The following is a 20,785-nucleotide window of genomic DNA, read 5'->3' as shown; positions in this document are numbered from 1 at the left end:
GGGAACTCAGCCTGGATTTCTTTGCTGATGTGCATGCCTCTGCTGGGGTTATAGGGTCCCAAACTTGCTTCCCTCTGTGTTTCTGCCACTTCCCTTACCTTGAAATAACCACAACCACTGAAAAGCTGATTACTTTTCTTCCCGCAACTGCAGCCACCACTGCTTCACCCTAACTTGTTGAGAAAAACATTGCGGGCAATAGAGAAGATAGAATCAGGAGAAAACCTACTTACCTCTTATTAGAAAGGGTTAAGAGGATTCTTTCTTTATTTTCATTATTACTATTTATTTTATTTTTATGTTTTTAGAGACAGAGTCTCACTTTGTTACCCAGGCTGGAGTGCAGTGGTGCAATTATAGCTCACCACAGCCTTGAACTCCAGAGCTCAAGTGATCTTCCTGACTGAGCCTCTCCAACAGCCGAGCCTACAGGCACGTGCCACCATGCTCAGCTAATTTCTTTATTTCATTTTTTATAGATACCAGTTCTCCCAGTTCTGTTGCCCAGGTTGGTCTTGAACTCCTGGCCTCAGGTAATTCCCTTGCCTCGGCCTCCCAAACTGTTGGGATTACAGACATGAGCCATCGTGTCTGGCTAAGAGGATTCTTAACAAGTAGGTCAGGACTCAGCTTGAAGGATTTAGTTAAGATTTACTGTGCAGGCCCCACCCCTCTGCCCTGTCACTGGTGTCCCCAACACCCATGTGGGTGTTTCTGCGGACAAATATTTTTCCAGACCAATGTTGCATGATATAGCTGCAGTCCTTGGGATTCAAAAGGGAAGGATGAAATCTTCATAGTAACTTGGAGTTTTCCTTGAAGGGGAGTTTCTTTACAGAGTGTTTTGTTTTAGCTGGTAATTCAAGGTGGGCAAAACACTCCCATAGTAATGGTTTTCCTCCTCTTCAAGCCAGTCCCTCCAAGAGAAACAGTCACTGGCAGGGCCACAAGGCCTGCCCTCCTAACTAGAGGAAACTGCTCCTGGTAGTTTATGGTCTGGTCCACTTCATTTTCTCATGTGTCACCTTTCTAGGGGCTGCAAGGCCCAGCAATCTGGACACAGGCCAAGAAGTCAAGAACTGTTGAAGCTGTGCTCTCCACTCTCCTACTGACACCAGAGACCACCCAGCCCAGCCAAACCATATGGCCTCTTGGTTTCCTGATGTATGAGGTGGGTAGAATGCTTTCCCCCCAAAAGAAGACGCCAAGGGATTAATTAGCTAAAAATCTGTAAACATGTATCATTATAATTATTATTCCAGTTTCTAGTCAAAACCGAACTGGCCAAAAGGAAAGAAAATACTGACACTGCCTCTATGGGCAGCTGCCACTTCTTTTCTAGTATTTCCAGTCTGACCGGTGGGAGGATGTCACTGGGAAGCTCAGTGCTTGATTGGCCTAGAGGTGTACCCTCACATTTGAGCATGGAGGAGGCCAAGAATTCAACTGAGCCCTGGACATACCTGGACTGTAGGTACTGACACCATTTGCTGTAGCAAAGCCTGGACCTGTCCTGTGAGACTCAAGAGGACACAGCCTGTCTACAGTAGGGAACTACGCTTTTCAGTCCTTCAGGAATTGACCGGTGTGTAGGTGGTCGGTAAACGACTTCTGGTTTCTAAGGTGTCAGTCTAGAAGCAATATTTCTAAGATGTCTGAAGTTGTTGGGGAGAAGGAATTTCTGTATGGTAAGAGCGTCACTCCCTCTCAACAGTGACTGTCTCCACCATCTTCTTCATGGGAGTCGCTCAAAGATGCCGCGGCCAGCCACCACGGCTTGCCTTCTCTCAGCTGAAAAATTCCATCTCATCCCAACTCCCACTTCCCTGTGGCCAACACCACCTGCCAACATCTACCCTTCTCCTAATTTAGCCCACAATAAGACAAAGAGCCACCCTGCTTTACCATTTCAAAGGACCATTAGCCCACCCTGTGGTTTCCAGTCTGAGCTCCTCCCAAGATGGCTGACACCGGAAGTGCCCTTTGGGCAGCCGGCCATTTCCACTTGCAGGGCCCTGTGACTCTGGTTACTTCCTGCCCAACCAAAGAAAGGACACGATACACACCACAGGCATGCCCGGGGCCAGGTGGAGGCAGGATAATAATTTGACACTTTTTAAACGGGTGGTTTTGAAATATTTGTCCAATATTTGCCTAGAGGAAAGGCTGAGTACTCTAAATAAGAAAAGGAAGGGCACAGCAGGGCGGTGGGGAGGCTCAGCCTTTTCCATACCTCCAGAGAATGCATTGCTGGCCTTAAATTTGCAGCTTTCTCACAGCAAAGCAAAGACTCCACGATGACAGGTACCCACCTGTCCCATCAGGCGGTGTCCTAGAGCCTGCCTCTTGGGGTCTAACCCCTAACTCCAAAACCTCCCATTTCCCACATGGCTTCCCCCAAAGAGAATTCTGAAAAAGACTGTTGTCTCTGCTTCTTGCTACTGTTTGCAGTGATGTCACAGTCATTGAGCGGGCCCACCCTGGTTAGAAGGAGATGTGGTTGCTTTCCACACACTAGGAGGCCCAAGTATTCAGGTGTCCCTGTAAGGGTGGCTCTGTGCTTGAATGTCCCCTACCCACCACTCCTGGCTCCCCAAGGACCTCCAACACATCTGTCAGATAAGCCATAACATAAAAGGTGCACAGACGTTAAGAAGCACTGCTTGTTCTTTGAGTCTTTCTAAACTGAATCCTGGCTTCCTACCTTGATGCCCCTTTCAAATCCCCTTGGCCATCTCTCCCAGCCTTACAATGCTGCCTAGGATTGCAAAGGGCGTGCACTTGTCTCTGTGGCTTCCGGATCTACGCCATGTGCCTCCTCCACCATTTCCATAAGGGTTCGAGACCCGCCTGGGCGGCGAGACCTCATCTCTACAATAAATCAAAAAATCAGCCGGGCGTGGTAGCGCATGCCTGTAATTCCGGCTACTTGGAAGGCTGAGGCGGAAGGATCGCTGGAGCCCAGCAGGCGAGGCTGCAGTGGCCGGGAGCGGCCACTGCACTCCAGTTTGGGCGACAGAGTGAGACTCCAACTCAAAAAAAAAAAAAAAAAAAAAGATAAAGTAAGTGGCAGAAAGCAAGACCGCGATGGAGTAAACTATGTGTTTTGCAGAACATACTCAACTCAGGGATAACACTGAAAATACTCTTCGGCCAAGAGTGTTTGTAGTGTATGATATGCTGAACTGGAAACTCCAAAGGGGACAAGGCAGTCTCCTACCCCAGCTCCCACTGCCTGAGAGCACAGAGCATGATATACGTATGTGTGCATGTATATATGTGCTCATTATATAGAACCTATAACAATATTTCTGAAACTGATGGTATCATAGTGAATCAGCATTTGTGTGGGTGAATTAAACAGGAAATCTGTATGTCCCATTTGTAAAAGTCAATAGCACTCCTGGTCACCAAGACACTCCCTGTCTTTATGAAGCAGGCCAGGCAACCATTTTTTATTTAAGTCACCAAACCAAATCTCCTTCCCTCTCATCCTGTTTCCCCATAGTCATTAGACACTAGGGCAGTTGTTTCTGGGCTTTCTCACCCAGTGATGGCCATGAGCCCTGGAAGCCCTGGGTCCTCTGCTGCATGTTTCACCGGGCTTTATGGGGGTCCCCTGAGGCTGGTAACACTTGTTACTACAAGATATTCATGAGTCATTGGTGAGAGCATGCTAGGAATTGCCGGGCTTTTTCTTTGCCAGTGGCTCGCGAGCTTGAGGACACTATGATTTTTGTGCAACCCCTCGTGTCAGGCTATGTCTATGACTGACTGATATTTGTAGTCATTTCTTGTAGTTCTTGATGCATTAGACACCTTTCTCCATATTAATTTAACCCATATTTTACTTTAAAAAATCAAACTAGGCCAGGCACAGTGGCTTGCATCTGCAATTCCAACTTCTTGGGAGGCCGAGATGGGAGGATTCCTTGAGCCCCGGAGTTTAAGACCTGGACAATATAGCGAGACCTCATCTCTACAAAAAAATGTAAAAATTAGTGGGGTGTGGTGGCATGTGACTGTGGTCTCAGCTACTCAGGAGATTGAGGCAGAAGGAAGAAAATAGGCAGCAAGAAGATCGAGGCTGCAGTAAGCCATGGTCGTGCCACTGCACTCCAGCCTGGGAGACAGAGTGAAACCTGAACTCAAAAAATAAATTAATTAGCTTGATATGGTAGTGCAAGCCTGCAGTTCCAGCTGCTCAGGAGGCTGATGCAGGAGGATCACTTGAGCTCAGGAGTTTGAGACTGTAGTGAGTTGATCATGCCGCTATACTCCAGCCTAAAAGGCAGAACAAGACCTTGTCTCCAATCAATCAATCAATAGGACATTTAAGCTTTATGCAGTTTATTCTCTCAGAAAGAGTCTGTGAATACTTAGAGTGTCTTATGTGTGTCTTACTTACTTTCAGAGTATAACTGTAGGGTGAATTTCTAATCTAAACTGCTGCATTAAAGAGTATTCACAATTTACATTTTGATAGATTTTATCAATTGCTTTCCAAAAAAGACACCAACGGTATGCTAGTGTAACCAGGCATTTTTCAGAGTAACCAGGCATTTTTCAGAGAAACCGAGTGGCCAACTCACAGTTATCCATAAATAGAAACCCACGGTGCCCCAAGCCTCCCTCCATCAAGGCCAGCTGATTTGGGCTGGATCAAGCCTGGTTAACTGTGGTTCTCTCTTTGTGTTTCTCCTCTGAAAACTTGGGCAATTCTGAGTGGTTTTACATTGTCTTTTCACTGTGGCCACCTGAGCTCCCCTTGTCCTGAGGTCCGTTCTAGACTTGCTGTTGTGTGTATGCATTGAGTGAGGGGTGCCACTGGCAGGGGTGGAGTGAGTCTCTGAGTCTCTGCAGAGTTTCTGTGTTCCCGTGAGTTGCTGACTGTTCAGGGCTCAGAGGCTGGGACTCCCCAAGGATTTCTGTTCTTAGGATCTTTGTTTAAATCGTTAGTCATCCTGTCCTTCACAGTCAAGGTTTCCCTGTTCTTCTATCCTTTCCTACCTATGTGTGTACTAGAAAATTATTCAGGGGTGTGATAGGGTGGTTGTCTCTTTTTAGCAGCTCGAGTTGGGCTCTCTGAAGTGTTGTGAAAGCCTTCTACGGTGAAGGGTCATGTTTTTTAGTTTGTTTGTTTGTTTTGGTTTTGAGTAGGGGTCTCACTCTGTTGCCCAGGCTGGAATGTAGGCTTGACCTCCTGGACTCAGGTCAGCCTTCTGCCTCAGCCTCCTGAGTACCTGGAACTACAGGCACACATCACCATGATTGGTTTATTTTTTAAATTTTTTTGTAGGTTTTGCTATGTTGCCCAGGCTGGTCTTGAACTCCTGGGCTCAAGCAATCCTTCCACCCTGGCCTCCCAAAGTGTTAGGATTACAGGCGTGAGCCACTGCACCTGGCATGTAGAGCCTTTAAAAAAAAAAAATTCCATTCTGCTACGGACTAATACTTTTAAAAATATTAGAAAACTTAAATATAAAATAAAGACATAAAAAATACAAACCCAGTACATTTTTATAAAAATTACTTTGTTAATGTGCTACTGCAAGTGTTAAGATGCTTATTCTCAGTTTCTGTTCTCATCTCAGTGGAGATCCGAAAGACTTTGAGTAGCACTGCCCTAAGCATATCTTCAGAAACGTCCTGGGCTTCCTCTTGACCCTAAAGCTTGTATCGTTTCACTGAAAGAAAATCTTCCAGGTTGTCAGCCCAGGAGGTCCTGGATGGAGGCCCATGGCTAATGCTGGGCTTGGGTTTAAGCCTGAGCCTCATCTCACAGGCCCTAGTTTCCTTTTCCACCCAGCTGATCCGGTCTCAGAGAGCAGTGACTCACGCGCAGAGTACCATGATCTGCTACCTTCAAATTAGAGTACAGCATATTCATTCCTGCAAGTTTTCCTTTTTTTTTGAGTAGGGATCTCACTCTGTCACCCAGGCTGAAGAGCAGCGGCACCATCATGGCACACCGTAGTCTCGACCTCCTGGGTTCAGGTGAGCCTTCTGCTTCAGTCCTCTAAGTAGCTGGGGCTACAGGTGCGCACCACCATGCCGAGCTACTTTTTTTTGTAGAGATGAGGTCTCACCATATTGCTTAGACTGGTCTCAAACTCCTGGGCTCAAGCAATCTTCCTGCCTCAGCTTCCCAAAGTACTGGGATTACAGCTGTGAGCCACCACACTCGGTCAAGCTTGACTTTTTATTTTACTTAAGTCAAACATCAATCTTCCTGCCAGTGTTACCATCTCTTCTCTATAACTCACTTCAGACTAGTCACGAATTACAAGTCAAATGTGAAATCTGGGGATGTAGATAAAAGGAAAGCAATTGTTTCCTATCAAGCCATTAAAACTTTTCTATTTTAAAACTATTTCTAACTTTGTGAAATATTTTGATAGGACTTAACACAGAGAAATAATGAGCCACAACTCCTCAAAATATGACATTGTGAAGTCTTTTGTCTTTAAGAGGGGTGAACTATTTCAATTTTAAATCCTCGGAGAAAATTGGCTTTCAGAGTTCCTTCTGGAACCTGAAGAAGCAGATCACAGCGGCATCTAGTGGCAATTATGGGTATAACAGTTGGCGTAGACTAGACCGAAAAAGATACAGTGGCTTTTTAAATACTGTGTTGTATTTACTCAGTTATATGGCTCATATTCCTGGTTTTTACATTTTCTAAATTGAGGTGTGACTTATAATATGTGACACATCATAAATTAATGAATTTTTTTTTTTAGTTGGAGTCTCACTCTGGTACCCAGATTGCAGCCTCTACCTGCTGGGCTCCGGCGATCCTTCCGCCTCAGCCTTCCAAGTAGCTGGAACTACCACGCGCTACCATGCCCGGCTAATATTTGACTTATTGTAGAGATGAGGTCTCGCCAAGTTGCCCAGGCGGGTCTCGAACCCACGGGCTCAGGCAATCCACTCACCTCAGCCTCCCAAAGCGCTGGGATTACAGGCTGAGCCACCGAGCCAGGCGAAAAATTTTTTTTTACCAGTGATATTTCATCTTACAATTGATGACATCTTAGTTTCATCAGAATGTAATATTTGACTTGGCACAGTGGCACACACCTGTAATCCCAGTACTTTAGGAGGCAAAGGCAGGAGGATTGTTTGAGCCCAGGAGTTAGAGGCCAGTCTGGGCAACTTGGCAAGACCTCATCTCCACAATAAATCAAAAAATTAGCTGAGTGTGATGGCACACACCTGTAGTCCCAGCTACTTGGAAGACTGAGATGGAAGGATTGCCTGAACCCAGCAGGTCAAGGTTGCAGTACCCATGACCGTGCCACTGCACTTCAGCCTGGACAGCAGAGACTCCAACTCAAATAATTATACATATGAAACTTTGTAGGATGTCATTCATTTAATCATCCAGTAATATTTATTGAATATCTGCTTTGTATCTGGAACTTAATAATTTGCTGTATTATTTATTCATTGCATATATTTTAGTTGTGTTATATTCAAAACTCTTGATTGTAATACATAATATAGACCTTTCTCCTTTCTGGCACATTAATGCAATGACATTAGTGTCAACTCCATGAATTTAAAAATCCAATATTGTCTAAACCCAGTCGTTCTCAACGCTGGCTACATGTTAGAACCATCTGTAGAGCTTTCTAAAGGATCACTTCCCAGCATACACTTCTCAGGGATCTGAATTAATTGGTCTAAAGGTGGGCCCATGCATTAAGAATTTTTCAAAGCTTCTCAAGTGATCTAACGTGTAGCCTGAGTTGAGAACGTTTCCCTTTCATTTTGGTCAGATGTGTTCAAGATTACACAGAAATTTTAACAGGTGGGAAATGTTCGGTGTTTTGTTTTTGAGTGGATAACTCATATTTTTATTACTATCATATTTATGAATACAAAAACTCTACATATTAAAACAGTAATAGATAACTGAAGGCACACTAGTCAAGAAAATAGTAGTTCTTAATGACACCCATGTCAAATAATGTGCAATTTGCACTTGATTCTTACGTGTTCGGTATTATTTGGCATGAACACCCTAAGATCAGGAAGGCAAATGAAGTATAAAATGGTAGCTATAACGTTTACCAGATGCCTCCATAATATAAACCCTCTCAAGTAATGTCTACGAGGAGGGACCCAAAAGAAAAAATTGAACTATCTTTGGAGGGTGACCCCACGTAGTACAGGCTTCTCCCGCTAGGTAAGTGTTCTAGGAACCCATCAGCGTCCGTGTACCAGCTAGCAAGGTGACAGGCTGTGTTCGGGTTCGGCAAATTTTGGGGGGGTTAGGGGGAGATCTTTTCAACGCGTTTGCTCATTTCGTGCTGGGTGATTTATGAGTGCCCTACCCACATTGTGCCGAGTGTTCAGCAGTTTTTGACCCAAAATGCATGACCCCTGTGTCCCACCCACCCACCTGATTCACCTGATCTTGCCCTGAGCAACTTTTTTTTGTTTGTTTCCCTGGATGAAAAAAGCCCTCAATGCAAAACATTTTGCCTCTGTGGAAGAGGCGAAACAAAAAATGGCAGAAGCGCTAAAAGGCATCAAAAAAGATGAGTTCAATATGGTTTTGAGCAGCAGGTGAAGAATCTCGGTAGGTGTATGGCATCAAACTGAGAGTACTTCGAAGGTGACTGAAGTTTAAACATGTAAGAATAAGTACACAATATTTTATAAATAAATTCCGTTTGGGGGGAGGTCCTCCCTTGTAGGCACAAAGAGAGAAAAAAAAAACAAAGATATCATTTCCTTGGAATACCCTTTTTGTGACCGAGAGTAAACTCTGCTCTTCCAGCATTGACCTCAAAGCACTCCACAGGGCTGACACAACTGCTCTCGACCTCCTGGCTAGGAATATAGTATAATGAGACACCACACCAGACCTCAACAGGCATAAGAATAGTGTTTCATGGAGGGCAGCATGTGGAAGAAAGGACTTTGTTCATTTCTAGGCCCTACTTCTTGCTAACTTTGAAGTCTTGGACAAGTGACTGAGCTCATCAAATCAGTCCTCCTGCCTCGGCCTCTCAAAGTGCTGGGATTATAAGTGTGAGCCACTGAGCCCAGTCTGTGAGTCCTTTAATTGATGTCCAGGCTGCTGAGAAGAGATTAACAGAGTCTCACAATCACCACCCACCACAGAGATGACCCCATGGGTAGGAACAGGGAGGCTAGGTCCATGTCAACTCAGCAGGAGGTATCGAAGGGCAGCAGTAGGAAAGGAACCTTCAAGTAGGAATCTTGGGCATTCCTGGGTCTGTTCTTAAAACCCCATAAATTCCAGTTCAGTATCATAGTCTCAGCCCCAAAAGTCCCACTGACTTCATGGAGACCTTGTCTGTGCTGCCAGAGTCACAAACACCCATGCCTCTGAGTGTGAGCCTCCCTGGGTCAGGTGACAGTGGTCGTGTCCCAAGGGTCTTGCCCTGATTTTTAGCCTGTGTCTACCACCCACACTCATGTATTCCAATCATTCTTTCACTTTTGTTAAAAAAAAAAAAAAAAAAGAAATGGGACATGAACAGAAACTCCCAGGAATAATATATTCAAATACCCTGCAGATGTGTTTCTGTAAACAGATCCCTTTCTTTGCTTTTGTTTTGCTGGTATGAACTGGGCTAGTATGCCTGGTACAAACTGGGGCTTTACCTCGGGTGAAATACTCCAGCCCTTAGATAAGCCATTGTCCTTTCCTTCCCCAAGGCAGAGAAAGAATATGGGGGGGGGGTGACATTGACGGGTTCAGGATGTGGCATGTTGTCAGCCAAGCAGAGAGAAGCCAATCCACTAAGCCGCTCCCTGTGTATTAGCTGGGTCCCCTCGGCCACTCATGTCACCTCTCCGAGTTAGTTTTCTCATCATTCAGTGGGAACTCATCATCTCTGCATAGATTTCTGTGCAGGTGAAATGAAACAAGGTAAATAATGCAGCTGGCCCAGTGATGGCAATTTTTATTAAAATGTGATATGGCATCTATTTGAAACTTGAAAGTAGAAGTTCCAGGCGATTCTAGCTCCAGCCAGGATGATCGAGGTTGTCTGCAATGACCGTCTAGGGAAAAAGATCTGTGCTAAATGCAACACCAATGACACCATCAGGGACCTTAAGAAACTGATCGCAGCCCAACTGGCACCCGTTGGAACAAGATTGTCCTGAGGAAGTGGTACACGATTTTAAGGACCACATGTCTCTGGGGGACTATGAAATCCATGATGGGATGAACCTGAAGCTTTATTATCAGTATATTCCTTTTCTCTGCCACCTCACCCTCCCACACTGGTATAGATAATTGTTTTTTAAAACTCATGTTAATAAAAACTTAAATGCTGGGGGGAAAAATATCTTGAAAGTAAACATGGAGAAGGATTAGCAACTTACTACTGAAAGTGAGTTGACTTCAGCCAGGAGCAGAGGTTCACGTCTGTAATCCCAGCACTTTGGGAGTCCGAGGTCAAAGGATCACTCAAGGCCAGGAGTTTAAGACCAGCCTGGGCAACATAGCAAGACCTCATTTCTACAATAAAAAAGAAAAAACTAGCTGGAGGTGGTGGCACCCACCTATATTCCCAGCTACTTGGGAGACTGATACAGGAGGATCTCTTGAGCCCAGGAGTTCAAGGCTGCAGTGAGCTGTGATCATGCCACTGTACTCCAACCTGGGCAACAGAGCCAGATCCTGTCTCTAAAAGTAAGAAAGAAAATGAGTTGGTTTCTTAATTTTTTTGAATAGATAAGATCGCATTATGTTGCCCAGGCTGGTCTCCAACTCTTGAGCCCAAGCAATCCTCCCACTTCGGCCTCCCAAAATGTGGGGATTATAGGCATGAGCCACTGTGCCTGGCTTAGTTGACTTATTTAAAAAAAAAAAAAAAATGAGCAAGCAAAATGGGAGCTAGAGAATGGAGTGTGTCTCTTTCCTGGGAAATCATCCTCCACACCCTGTGGTTGGTCAGTTAGGTGTGTCACAGTCACATGCAATGACAGGTCCAAGGCTGCAACGTCTGAGGCCACCTCACACCCAGCCTGACTGCAGGTGAGTGCCAGGCCCCGAGACGGATTTGCGAAAGCTGGGTCTGGCCCTCCCAATGCTTCATTTCACTCTCCTCTCCCCTCATCCTCCCTCCGCCCCCCATTTCTGCTGGATCTGGTGTCAGGCCCCTGGATGTGGGGCCATGTGCTAACTTGCAATAAACAGACTAAAAAAGGGAAACTTTGCAGTTAAGCCAAGTCAAACATCACTGTGAAAACCTAGCCTGAGTTGCCCCAGGGTGTTTCCAAAAGTAAAGCAAACATTATAAACGAACAACATGCTCTAATTCTCCGCCTTGGGGGACCCAACGGGGACAGATAGGTAGACTCTGTATGTGTGGCTGGGGCTGGCTTCTGGGCCCAGCACTGCCTATGGGGTTACTCTGGGGACTCCCTGATTTTCCCCCACCAGCCCCCCAAATGTCACTCTGTTGAGAGATGCCAGCAGTCCTGGAAGTGATTGATAACCTAGAAAGCACCACATCATGGTTGGCTCTGCCCGACTGGCCAGATGAGCCATGAGAAGTTATTAATGCAGCCAAAGAATCAGATTTATTGTCAGGGTGTTTAGATCAGTGAATCTCAACTCTGTAATGCATAAGAATCACCGGGGTTGGGACAGGGCTGACATCAAAGCACAGATTCCCAACCTTCCCTCCAGAAGGTCTGAGTCAGTAGGTCTGGGTGGGGGCCCGGAACAGGCACAGCTTAAGAGACTGCACACAGATCAGCAACTCTGTTTTAATCCTCATCACTTATTTGTATTTTTATTTGAGTCAGGATTTCATTCTGTTGCCCAGTCTGGAATGCAGTGGCTCAATCATGGCTCACCCCAGCCTCGACTTTCTGGGTGATCTTCCTGCCTCAGCCTCCCAAGTAGCTGGGACTGTAGGCATGTGTCACCATGCCCCCCTAATTTTGTGATTTTTATTATTTTTTTATCATTATTTTGGAGGGATGAGGTCTCACTATATTACCTAGGCTGGTCTCAAACTCTGGGGCCCAAGCAACCCTCTTGCCTTGGTCTCCCAAAGTGCTGGGATTACAGGCGTAAGCTACCATGTCCAGCCTCCAGTCCCCTTTTATTAATAGCCTAAACTCACTTAGTCTCTTCTAACCAATTCTCTGTAGGAACCCAGCCCATAAAACAAAAAGACTGCAATTGTGCAAGCTTCAAGTGAAAACATATCGACTCCCCAGTTTCTGGAGTGTGCCAGGGAGGCAGGAGCACTGATATGTCATGTAGCTGGGGAAGTGACTTGCTGGTGAAAAACCAAGCCAGGAGCAGTGGCTCACGCCTGTAATCCTAGCACTTTGGGAGGCCAAAATGAGAGGATTGCCTGAGCCCCAGGGTTCGAGATCAGCCTGGACAACTTGAAGAGACCTTGTCTCTACAATAAATCAAAATATTTGCCAGGTGTGCTGGCATGCACGCCTTTTGGTTCTAGCTACTTGGAAGGCTGAGGCAGAAGGATCACCTGAACCCAGCAGGTCAAGGCTGCAGTGGCCATGAGTGTGCTACGGCACTCCAGCCTGGGTGAGAGAGTGAGACTTCGACTCAAAAAAAAGAAAAAGAAACACCAGTGGACTGGAGAGGGACCAAGTGACTCGGGGACAAAGGACTCCTGCTACATTGTCACTCAGATTCTAGACACAAAGGATGCAGTGTAACCCCAGCACTTTGGGAGACTGAGATGGGAGGATTATTTGAGCTCAAGAATTTAGAACCAGCCTAGCCAATATAGCAAGACCACAACTCTACAAAAAATTAGCCAGGCATGGTGGCACCTACCTGTAGTTCCAGCTACTTGGAAGACTGAGGCAGGAGGATCACCTGAACCCAGGAGGTCGAGGCTGCAGTGAGCTATGAACATGCCACTACACTCAAGCCTGGGCAACGAAGTGAGACTCGGGCTCAAAAATAATGATAACAATGAGAAGAATAAAAGATAGCCGGGCAGCCCCGGGTGCTTGGGAAAGACCTCAGGGAACAATTTCAATAGGACAAGAGTGAGCTGAGACTCGCTGTGTGCCAGCACAGCACCCAGTGCACAGAGGCTGCACTGTGAGAGGAGGGAGGAGATCAGCGGGAAGAGAGGAGAGGAGAGCTATGGGCCAGGGCTTGGCTGAAGGACAGGGCGGAAGCTTTGAATGGGAAGAGGGAGATGCACATGAGATGGGGGAGGGGCGTGCAAGGGGTGGAGTTGAAAATGCCGGCAGTGGTTTAGACTTGATTAAATGGATAGAGGTGAATGGGTTTCTTTTTTTTCTCATTATTTAAGTTTTATTTTAGATTCAGGGAGTACAAGTGCATGTTTGCTACATGGACATATTGCACACTGCTGGGGATTGGGCTACAGACCCATTTCCCAGACAGCAAATATTGTACCCAGAGGTAACTTCTCAACCTTGATCTCCTCCCCTCTCCTCCTTATTGGTGTCCCTAGTGTCTGTTATTTCCATCTTTGTGGCCATTTAGCTTCCACATATGAGTGAGAACGTGCAGTGTATGGTTTTCTGTTTCTGAGTTAGTTCACCTAGGATGATGATCTCAGCTCCATCCATGTTGCTGCAGAGGACATAATTTTGTTCTTTATTATGGCTGCATAGTATTTCACGGTGCATATGTACTACATTTTCTTTTTCCAATCATTGATAGGCACTTAGCTGCTTCTATGATTTTGCTATTATGAATAGTGCTGCAATGAACATATGCATATAGATATTTTTCTTATATAATGATTTCTTTTTCCTTGGGCTGATCCCTAGTAGTGAGATTGCTGGGTCCAATGGTAGTTCTCTTTGTACTGTTTCCTACAGAGGTTGAACTAGTTACAATCCCACCAATAGTGTACAAGCTCTCCTTTTCCTCCATATCCTTGCCAACATCTGTTGTTCTTTGACTTTTTTGATCATAGCCATTCTGACTGGCATAAGATAGTCTCTCATTGTGGTTTAATTTGCATTTCTCTGATGATTAGCAATGTTGAGCATTTTTCATATGTTTGTTGACCACTTGTGTCTTCTTTTGAGAAGTGTCTGTTCATGTCCTTTGCCCATTTTTTATGTTGTTTTTTTTTTTTTTTTTAATAAGAGCATAATATTAAGAGAAAGGTTTCTTCTGGAACAGAGAGAAGGTACAGTCAGAGACCTGATGGGCTACAAGACTGGGGGTGTTTCAATGTCGGGGGATACTGGGGGTTACTAGGTTGAATAGTGCACTGCCCCCATTCACATCTTTCCCAGAACCTCAGAATGTGACCTCCTTTGGAAATAGGGTCATTGCAGATGGAATGAATGGAGCTAAAATGCGGCCATCTTGGAATAAGGCAGACCCTAATCCAATATGACTGGAAGCCCATACGGGACCTGAGGAAGAACAAAAGGTCAAGGGCAGGTCTCAGGGAGTGTGGCGAAGAGTTCCTGAGGCTGACCCGGAGACCCAGGAAGCCCAGCAGATGTTCAGATCTGCCTCTGACAGCAAGATGACAGGGCCAAGTTCTGGGAGGAGGAAGCGATACAGCTGCCCTAGCTCTGCTCTGTGCTCCCCCTACACCTTCCTGCTCCCTCTCTCGCTTGTTTCCTAAACAGACACCACAGTAGCTACATGCACAAGAGAGGTCTATGAGCCTCCTCCAGAAATAAAGGGCTTTCTGGTTATCAAGTGTGTTCCTAATGATTGTCAAGAATGAGTCTTGTTTTCCACTTAGGCATTGGGTTCTTTCAAAGTGACAACACAATGTCCCCTAGACGATGGCCCTGAACGTCCCCCACAAATTCAGATTTGGAGGAAGTTGAAGGCAAAATGGACTTAGTCACATGAAAACTCCAAAGGCTAGTTTCTCATGAGTTATGGGGTTCACTGCCCCCCAAAACCAATGTGTGCTATGATGCTTACTTCTTGAGACTTTTTGTCCTTAATGTCATCTCTCTCCCTCTCCCTCAATGCAACTTCCCAAGAGCAACCACAGAAAGTTTACCACTCTGTCTTACCAGGGATACTCATGAGCCCTGAGACTGGCTGCAGTGACTCATGTGCCCTGAGGCTGGGTGCAGTGGCTCAGAACTTAAACTCAGCACTTTGGGAAGCTGGGGTGGGAGGATTGCTTGAGCCCAGGAGTTCAAGACCAACCTGGACAACACAGCAAGACCTCATCTCTAGAAAAAAAGTTATTTTAATTAAAAAAGAAAATGAAGAAGGAAGAGAAAACAAAGACACCTCATCCAGATGGGTAGATTGCAAAAAGACACCTCTGTTTGGGAGGATGAATTATAAGCACCTCTGCCATGTGAACCACCTAAAACAAAAAGACAGGACCCCTCGGCCCCTCAGGCAGGGACCAAGGCCTAGTCAGCGTTCCCTGGTTGGATTCCAACTCCACAAGAATCCCTCTGTGGACACCAGGTGGATGCAGCCAGCTGGCCCCATCTAGAACAGAGACTTGATTGCATCTGGAGGACCCAGCTGAGAGAATGCCCACCTTCCTGTAGACTTCCACGAGCCACAGCCAGTTCTTGTGCGTGTCTCCTCTGGGGTAGAGAAAGAGAGCTAGCCCCAGTCCTTCCCATTTCTACGTCCCATCACCTGCAACAGGGCTCAGTTCACAGAGGCACATACACATTTACTGAATTCACATGCACATGTTCAATCTGAGACTGGAGTCTTTTTTAAATTATTATTCAGAGTCTCACCCTGACATGCAAGCTCACTGTAGCCTCTATATCTTGGGCTCAGGCAGTCCTTCCCCCTCAACCTCCCAAGTAGCTGGGACTAGAGGTGTGCACCACCACACCCAGCTATTTTTTTTTTTTTAGAAACAGTGTCTTGCTATGTTGCCCAACTGGTCTCAAACTCTTGGGCTCAAGTGATTCTCCTGCTTTAGCCTCCTGCAGTGCTGGGATTACAGGCACTGGAAATCTTTTCTTTGACTCAGCCAACCTGCCTCCACACAAGTGTTTTTCCCATCAGTTGTCCTACTGGTCTTCAGTAGCTAAATCCAGATGAGATGTAAAATACAGTTCCGTGTAGCTCTTCTAAGACCAGAGAAAAGGCATTATTGTTATTGTTATCATCTTACTTTTTTTCCTCTCTCTTCTCACAACTCTCTCAGCTCAAAAAAGCATCATTCTCTCCCTATTAACAGTGTCACTCTGCACTGTCACCACTGGCAGGTGAGTCTGAAGTGTACCACCACGGAACACCATCGGGTCCATCCATTTGCTTCTGTACTACCTGAAAACAACAAAGGGAATGAAACCACGCCCCCCTCCTCTGGAATAACGCTGAAGTCACCAATCACAGATCGGGAGCATGACTTGTAACTTGCCCCTTTGAGAACAGATCATGCAGGTTTCTCCAACTGGGACTCATGTGGGAGCAGTGAGGGTGACAGATGTGACCTGTGGAGGGGAACAATGTCTCAGTTAAGCGATGATGAAAGAAGGATTTCTGGGTTTCATTCTGGCTTCCCTGGGCTTAGGTCAGGGCTTTAAGATGATTTGTGTGAAACCTTTGAAGTTTGATATTTTCACAGCTCATGCGGGGCCCACTTGAGTTTGCCGAAAGATAAGAGTTATTGGAGATATGAAAGATCAATTTGAAAGGAAGGGGAAAGAAAAGAAAACAGAGCCTAAGCCGCTTCCTGTGAAAAAGCAAAGAAAACCTGTTTTCCTGCCACCTCTTCCCCTTCCCTCCTTCCTTGGTGTTTTTTTCCATCGACTGGGAGGGAGTCCTGAATGGCTCGCAAGCATTTGCTCTCAGGTGTCCATGTCAGTTGATTTAAACTAAGAAGAAGGTCCAGGCACATTGGCTCACACCTGTAATCCTAGCACTTTGGGAAGCCGAGGTGGGAGAATTGCCTGAGCCCAGGGGTACAAAGCCAGTCTGGACAACACAGCAAGACTTCATTTCTAAGAAATATCAAAAAATTAGCCAGGTGTGGTGACCTGTAGTCCCAGGTAGGGACTGAAGCTGTCCCTAAAACAAAAAGGATTACCTGAGCCCAGGAGGCCAAGACTACAGTGAACGTGCCACTGCACTCCAGTCTGGATGATAGAGTGAGAACACAACTCAAAAAATATAAATAAATAAATGATAAACTAGGAAGGGGGAGCAGGTCCTGTGAACCTCTTGTGCTCTAAATCCCATTTGATTCTAATTTTGGAGAGGCTTCGGAGCCATCTCAGATAGAGCACAGTCCTTCAGAAGCCCTGATTGTGATAACTCCATGTATTTGCTTCCTGCGGCTGCTGTAACAAAGTACTCTGCACTGGGTGGCTTAAAACAGCTGAAATTTATTCTCTCACAGTTCCGAAGGCTGAAAGTCCCAAATCAAGCTGTCAGCAGGGCTGTGCTCTCTCTAAAGGCTGGAGGGAAGAATCCACCTTGGCCACTTCCAGCTTCCGGTCGTTGTCAGCCATCCTTGGCATTCCTTGGCCTGCAGCAGCATATCTAAAGTCCCTGTGTGATCTTCCCTCTGCGTGTCCTCTGCTCTGCTTTCCCTATAAGGACACAGTCATATTGAATCAGGGCCCACCCTAACCTGGTTTGACCTCATCTTAACTAACTTCCTCTGCAACAATCCTGCTTCCAAATAAGATTACATTCTGAGGTTCTGGATATACAAGAACTTTGGGGGTGGGGGGGGGACATGATTCACTATTTGAGGGGGGTGCATATGGGTATAAAATCATCTTTGCTTATTCGTCTGTGGATTCAGGGGTCTAGTCCCAAGCTCTAAGCAGTTAAGGCTAAAGCTACTTCTTCAGCTGCTCACTGTAAACATTGGCACCTGCATTTATAAAACGTGCATAGTACCACCTGCTTCTTTGATGAAGTCAGATGATGTTTGCATTTTTTGTATGATTTCCTCAGGCTACAAAACTCAGATGGGCAAAAAAATGGTAAATTGGCTTGTCCATTACTAAACATGGTTTCTCTCTCAAGCCCTCACCCATCCCGTAATGGAGTTCTTAAACCTGACAATTCAACAAAGCTCAGTCAGTTCAGGATAAAATTGATCCAATCAGTCTTTTGGGTTCCCCTTCTGTTGTGTGGGAATTAGTTTCCTCAGCTCTGGGAACTTAAGTAACAGCAGGTGTCTGAGGGAAGTTGAGGCAATATCCAAGCCTTTTGTGTGGTCCTTGTTCACACACAGAGGTCTGCAGGGATTATTCTCTGTCTCCGTGGTCTTTGAGCATAATCATTGTAATAGTTTTCCTGGAATACTGTAACAAAATACCACAGACTGGGTGGATGAAATAGAAATTTGTTTCCTCACAGTTCTGGAGGCCAGAAGTCCAAGGTCAAGGCATCAGCAGGGTTGGTTCATTCTGGGGCCTCTCTTCTTGCCCTGTGGATAGTGCCTTTTCCCTGTGTCCTCACATGGTTGTCGCTCTGTTTATGTCCTAATCTCCTCTTCTCATAAGGACACCAGTCATCCTGGATTAGTGACCACTCACATCACCTCATTTTTCCTTTATTTCTTCTTTAAAGGCTCCATCTCCAAACACAGTCACATTGTAAGGTACTGGAGGTTAGGACATCAACCTAGGAATCTAGGTATGAGGGGACACAATTCAGGTCATTACAATCTTCCATGCCACGGTGACAAGAGCTCAAATTCACTCAAAGCACTCAGGTGTGCAGGGGCCATGTAACTTCTTGAGTTCTCTCCCTCATGAAACCCTCTCCCAGGAGCAGCAGAGGAGACTTTAATTTGTCAGCAATATGAGAAGGGACCCCCCAAAAAAACCCAGAATGTATTTATAAAAAATTGTGTATTTATTCTTACATGTTTAAACTTCAGTCATCTTCAAAGTACTTTCTGTTTGATGCAATACACCTATCAAGATGCTTTTCCCACTCCTCAAAACCATTTTTCAGCTGGGCTTGGTGGCTCAGCCTGTAATCCCGTGCTTTGGGAGGCTGAGGTGAGTGGATTGCCTGAGCCCGTGGGTTCAAGACCTGCCTGGGCAACTTGGCGAGACCTCATCTCTACAATAATTCAAAAAATTAGCCGGGCGTGGTAGCGCGCACCTGTAGTTCCAGCTACTCGGAAGGCTGAGGCGCAAGGATCGCCGGAGCCCAGCAGGTCGAGGCTGCGGTGGCCGGGAGCGGCCACTGCACTCCAGTCCGGGCGACAGAGTGAGAATCCAACTCAAAAAAAGAAAACAAAAAACCATCTTTGAACTTGTCCATTTTTTTTAAAAGCAAGATTTATTAAGAGGACAGAAAAGCTCCCATGGTGGGAGGGGACCCGAAGGGGTTGGCCAAACTCGTCCATTTCGATGCCTTTTAGTGTCTCTGCCGTTTTCTGTTTCACCTCTTCCACATAGGCAAAATATTTCCCTTTGAGGACTTTTTCATCTGGGGAAACAAAAAAAAAGTCACTAGGGAGGAGATCGGGTGAATAGAGTGGGTGGGGCACAGGGGCCATGCCATTTTTGCTCAAAAACTGCCGAACACTCAGTGCAACGAGGAACATGTGTTGTCTTGGTGGAAGAACCAATCACCTGTTTGCCACAACTCCAGACATTTCTTCCACAATGCAGCCTCTCACAACAACGCTAACTGGTACACTGATGTCAAGAGGTTCCTAGAACACTTAGGTAGTGGAGAAGCCTGTACTACAAGGAGCCTGCCCTCCAAATGAGAATTCTGGTTTTCTGGGGGTCCCCTCCTCATAGTATCCTGTCCCTCTGTAATTGAAACAATCTCCTTTAGTTGAAGGAGACATCACTAGGTAATTTTTTTTTTTTGACGATCAAGCTGAGATTTTATTTAGTTTCCTGGGAAGTCTTACAGAAGAGGGGTCGTCATTGCTTTAGGGTTATTGCCAGGAGGAAGACTGCTATTCTCCACTGCCAGGTAAAAAGTCCTGCTCACATTAGATAAATATTTATTCCTACATTCAACTTTCACCAGAACTATTTCTCTCTTCCCTGCTGTCATACCCAAGATAGCAACCCATACATGAAAAAGCATATGGTCCCCATGGAGAAGGGGACAATCTCCTGGTCTGTGCCAGTCCCTACACTGGACTCTTCTGCCAGGCAGCTGTGCTGGTAGGGTGCTGGCAGATATCTACCCAGCACAGGTGGTCTGGCTCTGCCTTTTGGGTGACAGCTGGTGTCCCTGCTCAAGACCAGGGACTGAGAGCCTGAGTTTGGAGCTCTGGTGTGGAACCAAGCCCACCTTGGCAGACCCCAAAGTCTGATGGGAGTACTACTTTGTCTTGGCCAAGTGTCTTTGCAGCCCTTTTCTCCCAACCAAGCCTTGGCTACATACTGTACCCACTTCGGGAACATGTGAGAGTCCTAGGTCCCCTCCATACCAAAGAGGAGAAGAAGACAGCCACCCCACCTTCCTCCAACCATGTTGTTCTGCCCCAGTACTCACCCGCACCCCCATGTTCAGAAAGAGCCTCCTTCGAGGACTCCAAGCAAGGGGCAGAAGAAAGGTCCATCTGAGGGGAAGGAGCTCCCACTCCAAGACATTAGATTTGGGGGAGATTAAAGAAAACACATGGCTGCTGGGCTCCTCTTCCTCGCCCTCCCTTCTCCTCCTCTTGCACCAGGCCTGGAAGACTCGAGCTTCCTCTGTTCCTCAAAGCAGACACTGGTGTGCAATGTCCCAAGTTTTCTGAATGATAAGAACCTCAAAGATCACATCTGGGCCGGGCTCGGTGGCTCAGCCTGTAATCCCAGCACTTTGGGAGGCCGAGGTGAGTGGATTGCCTGAGCCCACAGGTTCAAGACC

General features: G+C 46.1%; 1 protein-coding gene and 1 pseudogene across 1 annotated transcript in view; both read left to right on the top strand.

The window, feature by feature from the left end:
- The first annotated feature begins 1,032 nt into the window (after positions 1-1,032).
- Positions 1,033-20,785, top strand: part of CLDN14 (claudin 14) — a 52,381-nt gene continuing 32,628 nt past the window's right edge. The window contains exon 1 of the mRNA XM_008052282.1: positions 1,033-1,171. The gene's annotated coding sequence lies outside the window, so the exon portion shown is untranslated. The remainder of the gene's footprint in view (positions 1,172-20,785) is intronic.
- On the top strand, positions 10,021-10,285 carry LOC110595117 (annotated as a pseudogene).

This window comes from Carlito syrichta, unplaced genomic scaffold, assembly GCF_000164805.1.
Source record: "Carlito syrichta isolate Samal-C Ts95f unplaced genomic scaffold, Tarsius_syrichta-2.0.1 Scaffold271031, whole genome shotgun sequence".
NCBI classification, from domain to species: domain Eukaryota; kingdom Metazoa; phylum Chordata; class Mammalia; order Primates; family Tarsiidae; genus Carlito; species Carlito syrichta.
Note: the sequence above shows the minus strand (reverse complement) of the source record. Positions and strands in the feature narration are given on the sequence as shown.